We start from the raw sequence: 14316 nt of genomic DNA, 5'->3' as shown, positions 1-14316 counted from the left end.
TGGAGGTAGTGCTTAGTACCCTAGAGTCAGAAAGTTTGTTTGCAAAAGCTTCCAAATGTGAATTTGGAATGGAGGAGTTATTGTACTTGGGTCACATAATCAGTGCTGGGGGAGTAAAGGTGGATCCGGAGAAAATAAAAGCAGTAATGGATTGGCCACCTCCCGAGAACTTGACTCAATTAAAAGGATTTCTAGGTCTATGTGGTTTTTATCGGAGGTTTGTTAAGGGGTATTCCCAGAATGCAGCTCCTCTTACTGATCTCACCAAAAAGGGGGCCTTTGTTTGGTCCGAAAGAGCTCAAGAGGTGTTTGATAAATTTAAGAAAATCATGAGCTCGTGTCCAGTTCTAGCCATTCCAGACTTTTCCAAACCATTTGAGTTGCAGTGTGACGCATCAGGTGAAGGAGTTGGCGCTGTCCTGATGCAAGACAAACACCCTATCGTGTTTGAGAGCAGAAAATTGAGGGGTGTGGAGAGATCCTATTCAATTTATGACAAAGAAATGCTTGCCATTATGCATGCATTAGCCAAGTTCAGGCAGTACTTGGTGGGAAACAAGTTCGTGGTAAAAACAGACCACAATAGCCTCAAGCATTTTATGCACCAGAAGGATTTAAATGAGAGGCAACAGAAATGGGTGAGTAAGCTGCAAGCTTACGACTTTGACATTGAATATGTCAAAGGGAAAAATAATGTCGTGGCCGATGCTCTCTCCAGACGGCCTCATCTTAGCTCATTGTGTGAGCTTACTGCAGATTGGAGAGACATGTTGCTTGCTGATTATGCCAAAAATCAGTTTGCAACCAGCATTTTAGAAGGTACTTTCCATGATGAGAAGTATCAGGTGGTGGAGGGATTGATTCACTATAAGGGAAGAATCTTTTTGGTGGCTGATTCTAAGCTCAAAAGAAAGATCCTTGTGAATTTTCATGACATCCCAGTTGCTGGCCATCAAGGTTTTTTCAAGACCTATAGGCAGATTCGCGAAAGGTTTTCTTGGAAAGGTCTGAAGAAGGAGGTGCAACGCTACATTCAGGAATGTCCTGTTTGTCAAGCGAATAAGAATGAGCATACATTGCCCGCCGGATTGCTGCAACCACTTCCCATTCCCAATCAAAAATGGGAAAGCATTTCAATGGATTTCATCACTGGGTTGCCCAAGGCCCAAGGGAGGGATTGCATTTACGTGGTGGTTGACAGATTAACCAAGTTTGCTCATTTCTTTGCCATTACCAGTATTTTTTCTGCAACCCAAGTTGCAGATTTATTTTTTCGAGAAGTGTTTAGGCTTCATGGATTGCCAAAGAATATTGTAAGTGATAGGGACAGTAAGTTCCTAAGTACATTTTGGCAGGAAATCTTTAGAATGAGTGGTACTGTGCTGACTCCAAGCACAAGTTATCACCCCCAAACTGATGGGCAAACTGAAGTTGTGAACAAGTGGCTGGAAGGCTACTTGAGAAATTATGTGTCAGAGCAGCAGAAAGCTTGGGTTAAGTGGCTGCATATAGGCGAGTATTGCTACAACTCTACCTATCATATGTCAATCAAAATGTCTCCCTTCTTGGCACTTTATGGGTATGAAGCACCCAACTTTGCAGATTTGGTGTTTGGGGATAGCAAAGCCCCTTTAGCCAAGGATTTATTGCAGCAGAGTCAAGACATAATGAGGTCCTTAAAGGATAATTTGCAGATTGCACAGAATCAGCAGAAGTTATATGCTGATCAGAGACGGGTAGAGCGTTCTTTTGAGGTTGGGGACATGGTCTATCTCCGGTTACAACCTTATAGACAGTCTACTCTCAAGAAGAGTGGAGCTGAGAAGCTGAAACCGCGCTTCTATGGACCATTTAGGGTCATCAGGAAGATTGGGGCTGTAGCTTATGAATTAGAGCTACCTTCAGATAGCAGAGTGCATAACGTCTTCCACGTGTCTCGCCTCAAGAAGGCACTTGGACACAATGTGATTGCTTCTTCACAGTTGCCACCGTTGGACGAAGAAGGACTATTGATTCTAGTTCCCGAGGAGATACTTGATGTCAGAGAACGTTCTTTGAGGAATAGAACTGTCAGAGAATATTTAGTGAAGTGGAAGAACCTACCTTTGGAGGATGCCACATGGGAAAATGATGAGATATTGCAGCATCCTGGGTTGCGATTGCTTGAGGGCAAGCAATCTTGGGGAGGGCGGACTGTAATGTCCCCTTCTCAAACCTGATCCTTTCTACAACCGTTGGTCTCTTTCTAGGAAGCTCGGAGGCCAGTCGGAGGGTAAAATTAGGGTTTCCTATTTTTGAGGAGGTTTTTTTGGATGGGTTCATCGTCGGCTTTTTCTGATGGTTCAGAGGGCTTCGCAACGATGTCTTCATCTCAGTTTTTGGAGCAGTTTTCAGAATTTACTATTTTTAGTAAGTTCTATTTTTGGCAGGGTTCGCGTGGCATCGGGCAATCTCTACATCCTGTTCAGTTAACTCCAGGAGCATGGTCAGGTTCTAGCTTCAGATTTTGGAGTTGTGTGGTCAAGTAACTTTATTTTAATTAAATAATCATTATAATTATAAAGTTGCTTATCCCCCCTTGGCCTAGTCCAACAACTTAAAAACATCACTTAAAAGGGGGACTTTATGGGTGGCGCCCTCATGGAGGATTTAATTAATATTTTATCCTTGGCCAAAGTCAAAACATGGCGAAACTTACCAAGGTGAGATTTTTATATTATTTCATTGACTTTTTGGCTAGGTGTGATGGCGCCATGTTGAGGAGGGGATTAGGGTTTGCCTTGGAAATCGAATTAGGGTTTTGAGGAGGCAAGTGAAGCTATTTATTGGAGTCTTGGGAGGATTGAAAGGATCTTTTGGCAGAATTTGTATTTGGGCAGCCGTCTGGCTCTGGACATGCTTCAAGGAATGGAAGCCTTCTAGCATAGGCATCTCTTCTTGCTTGAAAGATAGCAACTAGGGTGTTTATATTCTCTATGTAATTGCATTTAGCCGTAGTTTATCATCAGAGTTTTCATTGTAATCATTTAGGCTTATAGTTCATTCAGTTTTCTGCATCTAGAATTCCCGCGACTAATTTCATGTTTTGTTCACAACCAGAAAATACAAAAAAATTGCATTGTGGGTATTAGTTCTTTGCATTTGCCTCACATAGGCGTTGCATTTCCTAGGGTTTCAGCAAGTTTGGTTCATGCATTTATTTTTAATGACAAATCGTATTTTGCAGCCAGCCGTACCATTTTAAATGCATTGGAAATCGTGCCATTTTTCATTGTGAGGGTTTTGCAGTGTTGTTTGAGTCTTTCGCAGGTTTCCATGTCACCAAGGCATTTTGCAACTAGTTTCCGGAGGAAAGAAGATTGTACGAGGAAGAAATGAGCTGTTGGCAGTGATCCATGGGTTCGCGGTTGAATGTGCAGATTTATGTTGAATCAGAAACTCTCTTCTAAAAGGGGAGTTGTGAAAGAATTTCTTTTGATTGTAATCTGACCAGTAGTACTGGCAGTCTTGAACTGTGATCTTGGTTGTAATTGTCAAGCTAACCAAACTTATCTTATCTACCTCCATCCTATGGTAGCTCCTCTCCCTGTTGGGATTGAAAGCACATCCTGGATGTTGAGTGTCTTTTTAGTTTCTGCAATCAATTAAATTCAAGCATTTAAGTTTCACTCCGTCATATGGTAGCCCCTATCCGTCTGGAGTGGGTAGCACATACTTGGCGTTGAGTTCCTTCCAGTTCTAGATTTCAGGGACCCTCTGACCAATGCTCGCCATCCCGGCGCCATACTGGTTAGAGTTCTTTGCATAAGCAACTAAGATCCTCTGACCAATGCTCGCCATCCCGGCGCCATACTGGTTAGAGTTCTTTGCATAAGCAACTAAGATCCTCTGACCAATGCTCATCCACACGGTGCCATTCTGGTTAGGGTTGCTTTAGCAAATCAAATACTTTTTCTCAGAACTAATTGATCACTCATATAGTTGTTGTAATTAAGTTGATCAAAAATTTCAAAAAAATTGGCTAGGGATATTTCATATTCCTTGTGTGTGAGGCACTATATCTCTCCCTCCCACAAGTCTTATTGCATAAAGGAATAGTTACATAATACTTCTTGCTTGGAAATAATAGCATCAAACTAAAAATGGTAAATGGTTGCGAGTAAGTAGAAATCATGATTGCATATCTAGTTGCATAAAAGTTGCTTAAGAATGAAGTGCAGTATGATTCAATTGTTTGTTGTGTTTGGGTGCATTCTCTAACACATCCTAGATATCGTATCCTTGGGTGCCGTGCAATGGTTACTCTCTTAGATGTGGCTGATAACAGTCACTTCGTTATGTGAATTTGTTTCATGATTGAGGATTATTATGTTTATTGATGAACTGTTCCATATGTTGTGAGGGCTAGAAATGAATTTTTGAACTTTCCTATGCCTAAATTGGTCACCAAACTTCTCTCTCTATCTATTTTGTGACTCTTTTCACACTTGATTTATTGTTATAATTGTTGACATTTTTTGACTTAATGTTGAATTTGATAATTCCCCCACTTGGGTTTTCTCTTTTTGAATCTTATGGTGGCTATTCCAAACGTTTGATATTGTTGACCCCATTATTTGTTGTGTTGTTTCTATCATGTTCATTATGAACCTTTGATAATATGTACAAGGGAGAACATTGCAAAGAATGTACTATATGTGATTCTTAAATGAAATTGTTAAGAGTCATCTGATCAATTGTATGTAAATTGCATAATGCATAATCAATTAAATTATAATGAATTGCAGATTCCTTGTCCTCAATGAATTTTTATGCTTTCCTTGTGTAATATCATTTAAGTATGCCTGCTTATGTTTAATTTTGGATGAGGTGTGTATTGGATGTTTGTAATTTGCATTCAATGCTTATTCCTTCTTATATGGTTGAGACCACATTGTTCCTAGTGCTTGGTGCTCATGGTGTGGTTGTTAAGGAGCTTTATGCACCATTGATCTTGTTATTTTATTGATTGTGGGCATTCATAGTGTCACTTTTTGATGTGGAATCACTAACTACACGTATAGCTGACAAGTGTAGGGATGGGAAGAGCCCTTCCATGAGACTCCTTGTTGGAAGTCGATGTGAGTTGAGGAGATGTCCTCAATGGTTTGTGTTGTGTGTAAGCCTATGGCTAGAGGAGGATGCAATCTTGTAAAGCGGAACGAGCTATCCTGCTAATGGTTGTGGTTGAGAGTGACGGGAGGTGACTCTTGTGAGGGATACAATGTCACGTAGTTGAGTGTGAAATCATGATCGAGATGGTTTGAGTAACCCCTAATGCGGCTATAGTTGAACGATCGACAATGGGGAAATCATGTTTACCTCTATACCCTACATTTTATGGCACTCCTTTGGCCCTTTTTGTGGACTTTTGAGGGTTGTTGAACCTCCATCATGTGGGTGGTTGTGAGAGGTGATTTTCTAATGTTCATGCCTCTGAGTGCCCTTGTGTTGAAGCTTTTCAATCTCAGAGGATAATATTCTTCCCTTGTCCTTGGGTAATAGACCTAAAAGTTTCGTACCTGGGTCTAAGGAGAGACTGTGCAAGGCTCTGTTTTGTGCTTGGATGGCTTGTGATGGGTTAAAATTTGCTCAAGATTGTGTCGTTTCTGATAGAGTTGGTGGCTAGATGGAGTCCCTAAGGCCATGTTTTGTCTTGTAGTGGTTTTTCATGAGTGTTGATGCAATTTGGACTGCAAGGTAGGTCCAATTCTCTCTAGCAATGTGATTGGCAAGAGAGAGTTTTGTGTTGCGACCTAGACTTGATGTGGTGAATGGTTGTTCTTGTATGCTTGATTGTAATTTTTGGATTAGACCTAGGGAGAAGGATGTAATGCCCCTCCCATTTGCTTTTCTACATTACATACTTCTTTATGTGGACCTAGCTTTGTACCTGTGGATTGTGTCTCTTGCAGTAGGTGATTTTTAGTAATTATCTTATGCTCTTCTTTGATATAGATTTGTGATCATTCTAGACCAATGATGTGTTGGATTTCTTCATGGTGATATGATTATGTTGTTACTTTCATATGTATGTTCGCGTTCTTGTGCTTGGTTATGAGAAAGACTGCATGACTAATTTGCATACTTGCCTTATTGGCCGGTTTCCATAGAATGATCTAAACCTAATGAGTTTTGATGATTGAGAAAGACCTATTTCATGCTTTGGTATTATCATATGTGAAATGTTGATTTGAGTAACGATTAGAATGAGATAAATGACGTTAACTGGATTAGTTGATTAAAACTAATGAATCATATTTTATGTTATTTTGATTTGATGAGATATCATGTTGCTAACAATGTTATGATCTTGAGCCCGGTTAGGGAATATTTATATGCTCGTTGATGTAGAGGAATAATAGTGATAATGTTATTTAATGTAGTTAAATAGATCTGAAAAGGATGATATTGTATCATTCGAATATACGAGAATTTTTTAGTGACTACAGGTACAGGGCATCGACTCCACCTGGTTCCATAGGTCTAAGTGTGCCCACATCCCCAATTGTGGTTAACAAGAGAGCACACTAGCCAAATACTTGAGCCTATTTACCCATCGACTTGATTAGGGTAATTCCTTTGATATTTCTATTTATATTATTTTGAGCCCTAACTATCACAATTGGTAGATTTCAAAAACCTGAATGTCATGTTGAGTCGACCCACAATGATTGTGCATATTCAGATAGTTGAGATATATTGTCATTTATTGCATGCATCAATGGTAAAATTGATATAGTTGAAGTTATTTGATATACAAATGTGAAATATGCTTTATTTGTGTTTGATTTAGACAGATTTCAGTGATTTATCCTTTAGGTTTTTTTAGGAGGTTTATTGGCATTTTAAGTTTAAATTGATATTATTGTTGTTATTGTATTCCGCACAAAAAGTGAGTGTATATTTTGTAATTGAGCTCATTTGCTTAACACTTAGTATTATATTCTAATGCTCTTCTAAAAATCCTCCTCATGACCTATTGTTATGTTGGGCTTGGAGGATTGTGGGAGAGGATCTCTGTGGGTATTCGGTTGAATGAGGTGAATGGGTGGAGTCTTGTTGTTGTTCAATCTTTGTGAGCATTGGTGAAGTGTGGAAATTGCAGTTTGTGATAGATTCTTCAACCTTGAGGTAGGCTCTCTTCATTTCTTCATTTTCTCTTCAATTTGATATTCTTGAATGTTTATAGTACATTAGGAAATGAGTTTTGATTGTGTTGTGATTGTAATTTGACCCACTATGTCTTTGATTGTTTTGTTTTGAATATATGTTTTGACTTTGACATAGAAATGAGGGTATTCTTGGGTAATTGTTGCCCAATTTTCTTTGGGATCCTTGTTTGTTTGTTGTGTTTTTTTTGGGGATGTCTAGAGGGTGTTTTCAAATGGGTTAATCCATGATTTATCCATACATGTCTTGTAATTGTCAAATTGGATGCCCTAGTTGACTTCCCAGACCAAATTCACGCATTCAATGTAGAATTACGCAATTGCACCTGAGGATTATGCAATTGCAGATAAAGTTACGCAATTATAGTTAGACTTACACAACTGTTGTTAGAGTTACACAAATTCTATGGGATTATGCAAATTCTTATAAAATCACACATCTACTCCCAATTTTAAGCATTTGCTTCCAGGTTTATGCATTTGGCTGTCCTAAGCCAATGTTTGTGCTTTTGACCTTCTTCATGGGTCCAATAAGTTGTCCTACCTACTTGCCTTGGTGTTTTCATCCAATTGGCTTGTGGTATGATGAATTGTGATGTCAAGGCATGCTTCCGTCAGATGCCAAAGAGAATTTTCATGTATACTTGTGATTTGAGATCAATCCAAGATTGAATTCTCGACTCGAAGACCTCTAGGTTGCTAATTGAGTAACAGCTTTGTTATGCTTTGAGTATTTGACCTCTTGTGATGTTACTATGATGACTAGTATATGTATATTACTTGAGATGCTACATTTTTTGTTGGCATGTAGATTTGCCTTGAAGCAGATAATGATGCTTGACCCGTGTCTTTCCAAGTGGAATGAATTGAAAGCTCTTGATTGGGTATGCCTTGTATATGGTGGATATGGCATTGTGTAAATAGATATCTGATGTAATTGAGAATATAAAAAGTGAATAATTGCATTGTGTTTTATTTTCAAACCTCATTCATTTGAATGGGATGAGCCTAGACCTAGGTACATAAGTGGGTGTAGGGGGTGGCCCAAAGTGGTTCACTAGCAATCATGGTGTGGGGAGTTACTTAATCAAGTGATTTACATAATAATAAACTTGGGATCGGATTACACATTAATTAAGATAATTGGTGCCCCAAACATTCCTTGAGCACTAGTATGAGGCCAAGGATGTATCAGGAAGGCATGCCCACACATGTAGGCACTGGATCTTACTGGGAGTGGTATGCCTACACATGTGGTGTCAAATCTTGCAAGATCGTCATTCTTGACCTCATGAGAGAATACTCGGTTCTATGTGGTGCGTCCTCATGAGCACACATGATGACACTCCCTACACTAGCACTCTAGAATCTAGGTCTTGATAGTTGAGTAGTTACCTATGGATTTACCATTGCTTGATCTTTTAATTATCTCATTGTGATATATGTCGTATGGCAAATTGTGTTGCTTGCGAGTGCCTACTTATCCTTATTGTTGCAGATTGAGAATGCTTCCTTGTTGTTTTGGTAGTTTACTTATTGTTGCTCAACCACTCTCTCTTACTTGATTGTTTCTTTTTGATGTGAGTGATGCGTGGTTGGGATTTCCATTTTGTCGTGGTTTTATGACTCTTGTTGGGTTGATATGTTCATGTTGATTATTTTCTCCATGTTTGGCTCTTGTGTAAACCTATTGCTCTTCCCTTGAATTCTTGTATGAATCTTGCAATCGTGTGACTATCTCCATGAGCACGACAGGGTGGACCTATGGGTACCATATGTTCAAGTTGTGTTTCCAACCACCGTTAGTCATTGGAGGACTTGGTTCGTGACTAGCTTGATGGATTTTACCTCCTTCCTTAGTACTAGATTCTTCTCTTTCTCTCTATCTCTAACTCTTGTAAAATGTAATCATTTGTATAATGGATCATGTATTGTATCATTGATCATTTATCTATTGAACACTCCAATTGGAGATGGATGTAATAATTGTTATTGGATACATATCAGTATTGCTTTACATGAACCGGTGTTGGAATCGGGCATGAAGTATGATCTCTGATGCTTCTCTATTTCTTCATGTATCGTGATGTTAAGATATAAACATTTTAATTGGTGTTTAAAAAAGAACATAGATATGTTTAGCTTAGTGTTGGAAGTTGATTTAGTCACCTCCTAGTGGATCATGAGCTATTAATATATCCTTGAGTGTGTTGCTAAGGTAGTGACATCAGAGAACCCTTAGAGGTGACTTAAGTTATCTCAGATAGAGTTCCAAGAGTTTAGACTTCCACATGTGCATAGTTGTTTAACAAATAGTTGACCTTCTCTTGAGGTTGAGTGTTATACTTGTATATGTAATGCATGATGACACTTCATTACTTTAAATAAATAAAAAATTCAATGCATTTCTTGTATGCTTTCATCTCATCCTCTAGGGTTCCTTGGTGGGGTGTTACATTTTATGTGCAAGAGAATGTGGAACAGTTGAATGTAGTTTTCTCTGCATAAATGAACGATGGATGGGAGGCATAAGGAGGTTGTTCACTTGTCCATAGCTGCTGCTATGGTAGAGGAATAGAGGAGAATAGAAGTCGTTGTATTGTAAGCACATTTATTGTTGTTAATACAAGCATGTCCTCTCTTCTTTGTGGAGTTTTCTCCTCGCAAGGGTTTCTCCACGTAAATCTTGTGTTATGTGTGCATGTTATGTTGTTAATTTATGCCTTATTTTTGTTATCTTATGCTGATGTTAATCATTATTTATTGTTGTTATGTAATATCCCACTAATTTTTTTTTTGTTTTTTCAGGCCAATAGAAATTCATCCACAACAATTACCCGTTAAGGTTAGAGTAATAAGCAAAACAACTAAAAGGGAACCCTTCCACCTTTTGTTCACCGAGAGCCCAGACTGGGAGGGTGAGAGCATACGGTGTTCCGGGGATCGTCAGCATCAATAAACAAACTGAACATTACAACTGCATGGGCGGCAAGCCATCCCCTTCTGCTTATCCAGCAGGATAGAAACTAAACTTCTTGGTGGTGAACCGACCAAGGGAAAGATTACAAGAAATAGAAGTTCAATCACTCTACCGCGTATTTCAACGGGAGGACATTACATTAACAATCACTCTACCGCATATTTCAGCGGGAGGACCAAAACATTGAACTTATCACTCGACCACTTATTCAGCGGGAGGACATTACATTAAAACATCACTCTACCGCATATTTCAGCGGGAGGACTATTTATCAAAGAAAACTAAATTACAAAACTGAGAAGGCGGCAAGCCAGCCTCTTCCACTTATGCAGTGGGAATTACAAATAAAAGCAGATAGAATGGGATGCTCAGTACTACTGAAACAATCCTTACAATATGAAGATGAGATGAGAAGATTAACTGCAGATTTCTACACAATACTGTAATTTTCTGTTACACTGCTCTGCAGGCTGAAAGTACAGTTCCAGCAGCCCATGAAAACATGAAAATACTCATAACTCACTCAATTTTTACCCGAATTGATTCAAATCAAGCCCAATCCCACCATACATCCAATACAATGACAACCAATCACAGCCACACCCCAAACAACCCTTTTTTTATTTTGCATGCATCCCAAAAAACCCAAAAAACCCACGCCTAGACTAGGAATTTCGATTTTGCATAATTAAATCAATACTCAAACAAATGTGCTAAAAACTTACAAACTTATTTGTCAGTGCTGGGAAGGAAGATAGGAATAATACCCATAACTATCAGACGCTCCAGCAGAGAGATGTGAGCAAAAATGTGTTTCAGCCACAGGCAAAACCAGCAAGTCCAGAATCGTTGCAACACCAAGATGACTATGGCAAAGCTCTAAAAACGATAGAAGAATACAAGGCACAGCTAGGTACTGTATTTCAAGTACGAAACCGGGTAGCACTAGGGAGACGCACTCCGAAGCCTCGAGTTTTGTCGCCAATCCGGCAGCATAACATTACAGATTTTCAAGATGATGCAAATGGGAACCCAAGCCTCATATTTATAACTTCATTCATCAAACTCAAATGACATCCCTCCAAATTTCACGCTTGCATTTGAATTTCATTTCCACTCACATGTGGACCCAAGTGTAGCGCCCATTCTCCTAAGTCAAAACTCACGCCCAAGAAGGGGGAGGACCCACGTTGGACACTTAGGCACAAAATGGCGATGTAAAGTGAAATAATATCCCTTTTAAAAATATTTCACATCCCATAAAACAATTGAATTTCGCTCAAATTTAGGATTAAACGGGCATTAATCCCAAATTTAATAAACCAGTAGCCAATAAATAGATTAATTAAATATTAACCTTAGGAAAGGAAATAATATTTAATTATGTTGCAAATGTCTCCCGTACTGATCATTATCACCTCCAAGATGAAACTGAGCCCAGACGACCACAAACTGCTGCAGAATTCAGACCGCTGTCTACTGCCAAAAATAGAAATGTGCCACCCAGCCACTTACTAAAAATAGTAAGTGAAGAATTAATGCTCAGAAAAATATGATCATCGCGTCCAGAGGCAAAGCAAGGAGTGCTCGGTCGGACAATGGCACCAGAATGGTCATCCCCTGACTTACTAAAAATAGTAAGTCCTCGTTTCATCGATGCTAGACCCTGATTACTCATTCCACCTAGCCTACGGGTCTCAGGAATAGGCTAATGGACCTCTGAAAGAACATCAATGAGAAGGGGACATTACATGTTATAAGTTCATATAAGATAAGTTTATTAACCATGGTTAACAAGCTATTTTTTGGCATCATGAAGAAGGATCTAATCATGAGTTTTCCACAATTAAGACAACCTAATTTTTTCATATTTGCATATAAGTTTCAAATTTTATTGTTGCTGCTATCCAAGCCTTGAATCTCATCCTTTGATTAGTTTATTGGATAGAGATTGATCTTCACAATCTTTAGTATTGTACCTATCTATTTCCCAAAATTTGATATCAAAGCTGAAGGTTATTGGTTCTGGGTATTCCTCTAGTTTTGGTTTCTCAGCTTGGCAACCTTGTGGGAATCATTTAGAAGGAATTAAATATTGTTGGAAGGTTTTTGAGCCTACAATGAATGTTGTGATTTAACATTGTTTAGTAAATTTGTGAGACTCGAAACCATGGATATTATTAATGTGATCTATGTTGGACATTTCAAGCTCATGCTTATGGATCTTCATGGAGTTTGATAATTGTATAGCAGATCATAATATAACCATTTGTAATGTCCCCAATGTAAATTTTTAGGAATAAAGGACCATCAAATCACAAATTATTCCAAAGGGGCACGACCTTTAGGAAATAAATATATTTAATGAAGATAGATACTTATTTCCAATCATCATGGGATTATTTATTTCTGATTCTCATCCAGATTTGGATTGCTCTAATTGAGCAGTAGCCTTATCGGCAAACCAGTGCATATATCTAAAGTTATCATTCAGGAAAGCCACCACCCACACTGCATATTTCTAAAGCAAATCAGAAACAGCAGTTCTATCTTCATCGCTATAAGCAATGGTGTGAAAGACTAACAGCATACTGATATTGCTATATCAGGGATAGCTATAAATGGTTGTGAGGAAACTTACAATACAATTTAAATTGTCATATCAAGTAGAGCAAAGTTAACTCCATAATTGCAGATCGGAATAAATACACAGATCAGGTATAACTATATATAGCAGATCATAATATATCGTTTTTATACTAGGTGGTATCACTTATCGCCGATATAAATTTTATAAAGGATTTTTTAGAGTCTTTGATTGGAAAGAAGTCTCTTGCAATTGATTTGTGATTTGATGGTCCTTTATTCCTAAAAATTTACATTGGGGACATTACAATGTATGTATAGTCTTGTTTGGTGAGTTTGTTCCTTTACCTTGTGGTCATATGTAGCGAGAAGATATTCATGATGGATGAATATGGACATCTTGGTCACATGGAGATACACCAGTTGTTTGACTATGGAATGGAATGCTTATGTTGGATTCAAGGTTTTAGCCCATGGCTACACGAAAGCGCTAGAAGATAAGCCACTAACCTCTTTGATAGTTGTGGAGCTGATATGTTTCATATGGTTTACGCTCCTGGATAACTTTCATTTCCTTTCTTGGCCTGTTGTGATCTACTGTTTTCAGGTGTTTGGTTTTGTAGATTTGTGGTATTTCCATTGTCTAGATGACATGAATAATGTGAATGTTCGGATGTTTATATGGATTCCAGATTTACAGAGATGGTTTTGCAAGTTTTACACGTTAACTACAATCTGTGTGATTGGATTCAAGGTATTTTGGATGGAGTCAGTTACAAGTTTGCATTGCTACTTGAAAGATTCTTAATGATCTATGGTCACTCCTATCTAGTTTTGTTGGGCAAATCAGGTCTAGCATTGATTTTGGTTTTGAGTCTTCGAAATCCACATGTTATGCCTAATTATCTCTATTATGCATGATATTGACGTGAGGTTCAAACTTTTAGTTTTTTGAGATTGGAGCACTAATTATATATTTCTTCTTTGAGATGTTGCATATGTGTTGATCTTGTAGATTGTCTAATGAGGATCTAGTGTGGTAGGCCCTTGTTGTTGGTCATTATTATTGCATTGATATTTTGATTATAGTGAGAAAATGATCACTTGGAGTACCTTACATAGTTGATCATTTGAATCTTAGCAATAGATTATGGTGTATGAGAAGCTTTGTTCACTTTCAATGGAGTTTTGGTAATGATGTTGTTCATGATGCCATGTATTACTTGGTATCACTTTCAATGGGAGCTTTATAGAGTCACATAATGTATTCTATCTTCTTTGTTTCAAGATTTTGGTTCTAAGTTGTTTCAGTTGTAGTGTATTGTGCACCATGAACAATCTTTGATTAAAAGATGGATGATCTTTTGCAATGGGTGTTGGTGTCATGTGGAGCTCTTCGATTCTACCTTCAAATTGCAATGGAAGCTTGACATCTCTGGTTCTATTGACAACGGATGTGCAGTTGTATCTTCTTGGTTTGGATATCATTGTTTGACTCTTCCTTTTGGGAGACCTTAGTCAAGTTCTTTGATCGTGTTG

Source organism: Cryptomeria japonica, chromosome 9 (assembly GCF_030272615.1).
Source record: "Cryptomeria japonica chromosome 9, Sugi_1.0, whole genome shotgun sequence".
Lineage (NCBI taxonomy): Eukaryota > Viridiplantae > Streptophyta > Pinopsida > Cupressales > Cupressaceae > Cryptomeria > Cryptomeria japonica.
This window is presented reverse-complemented; position numbering follows the sequence as displayed.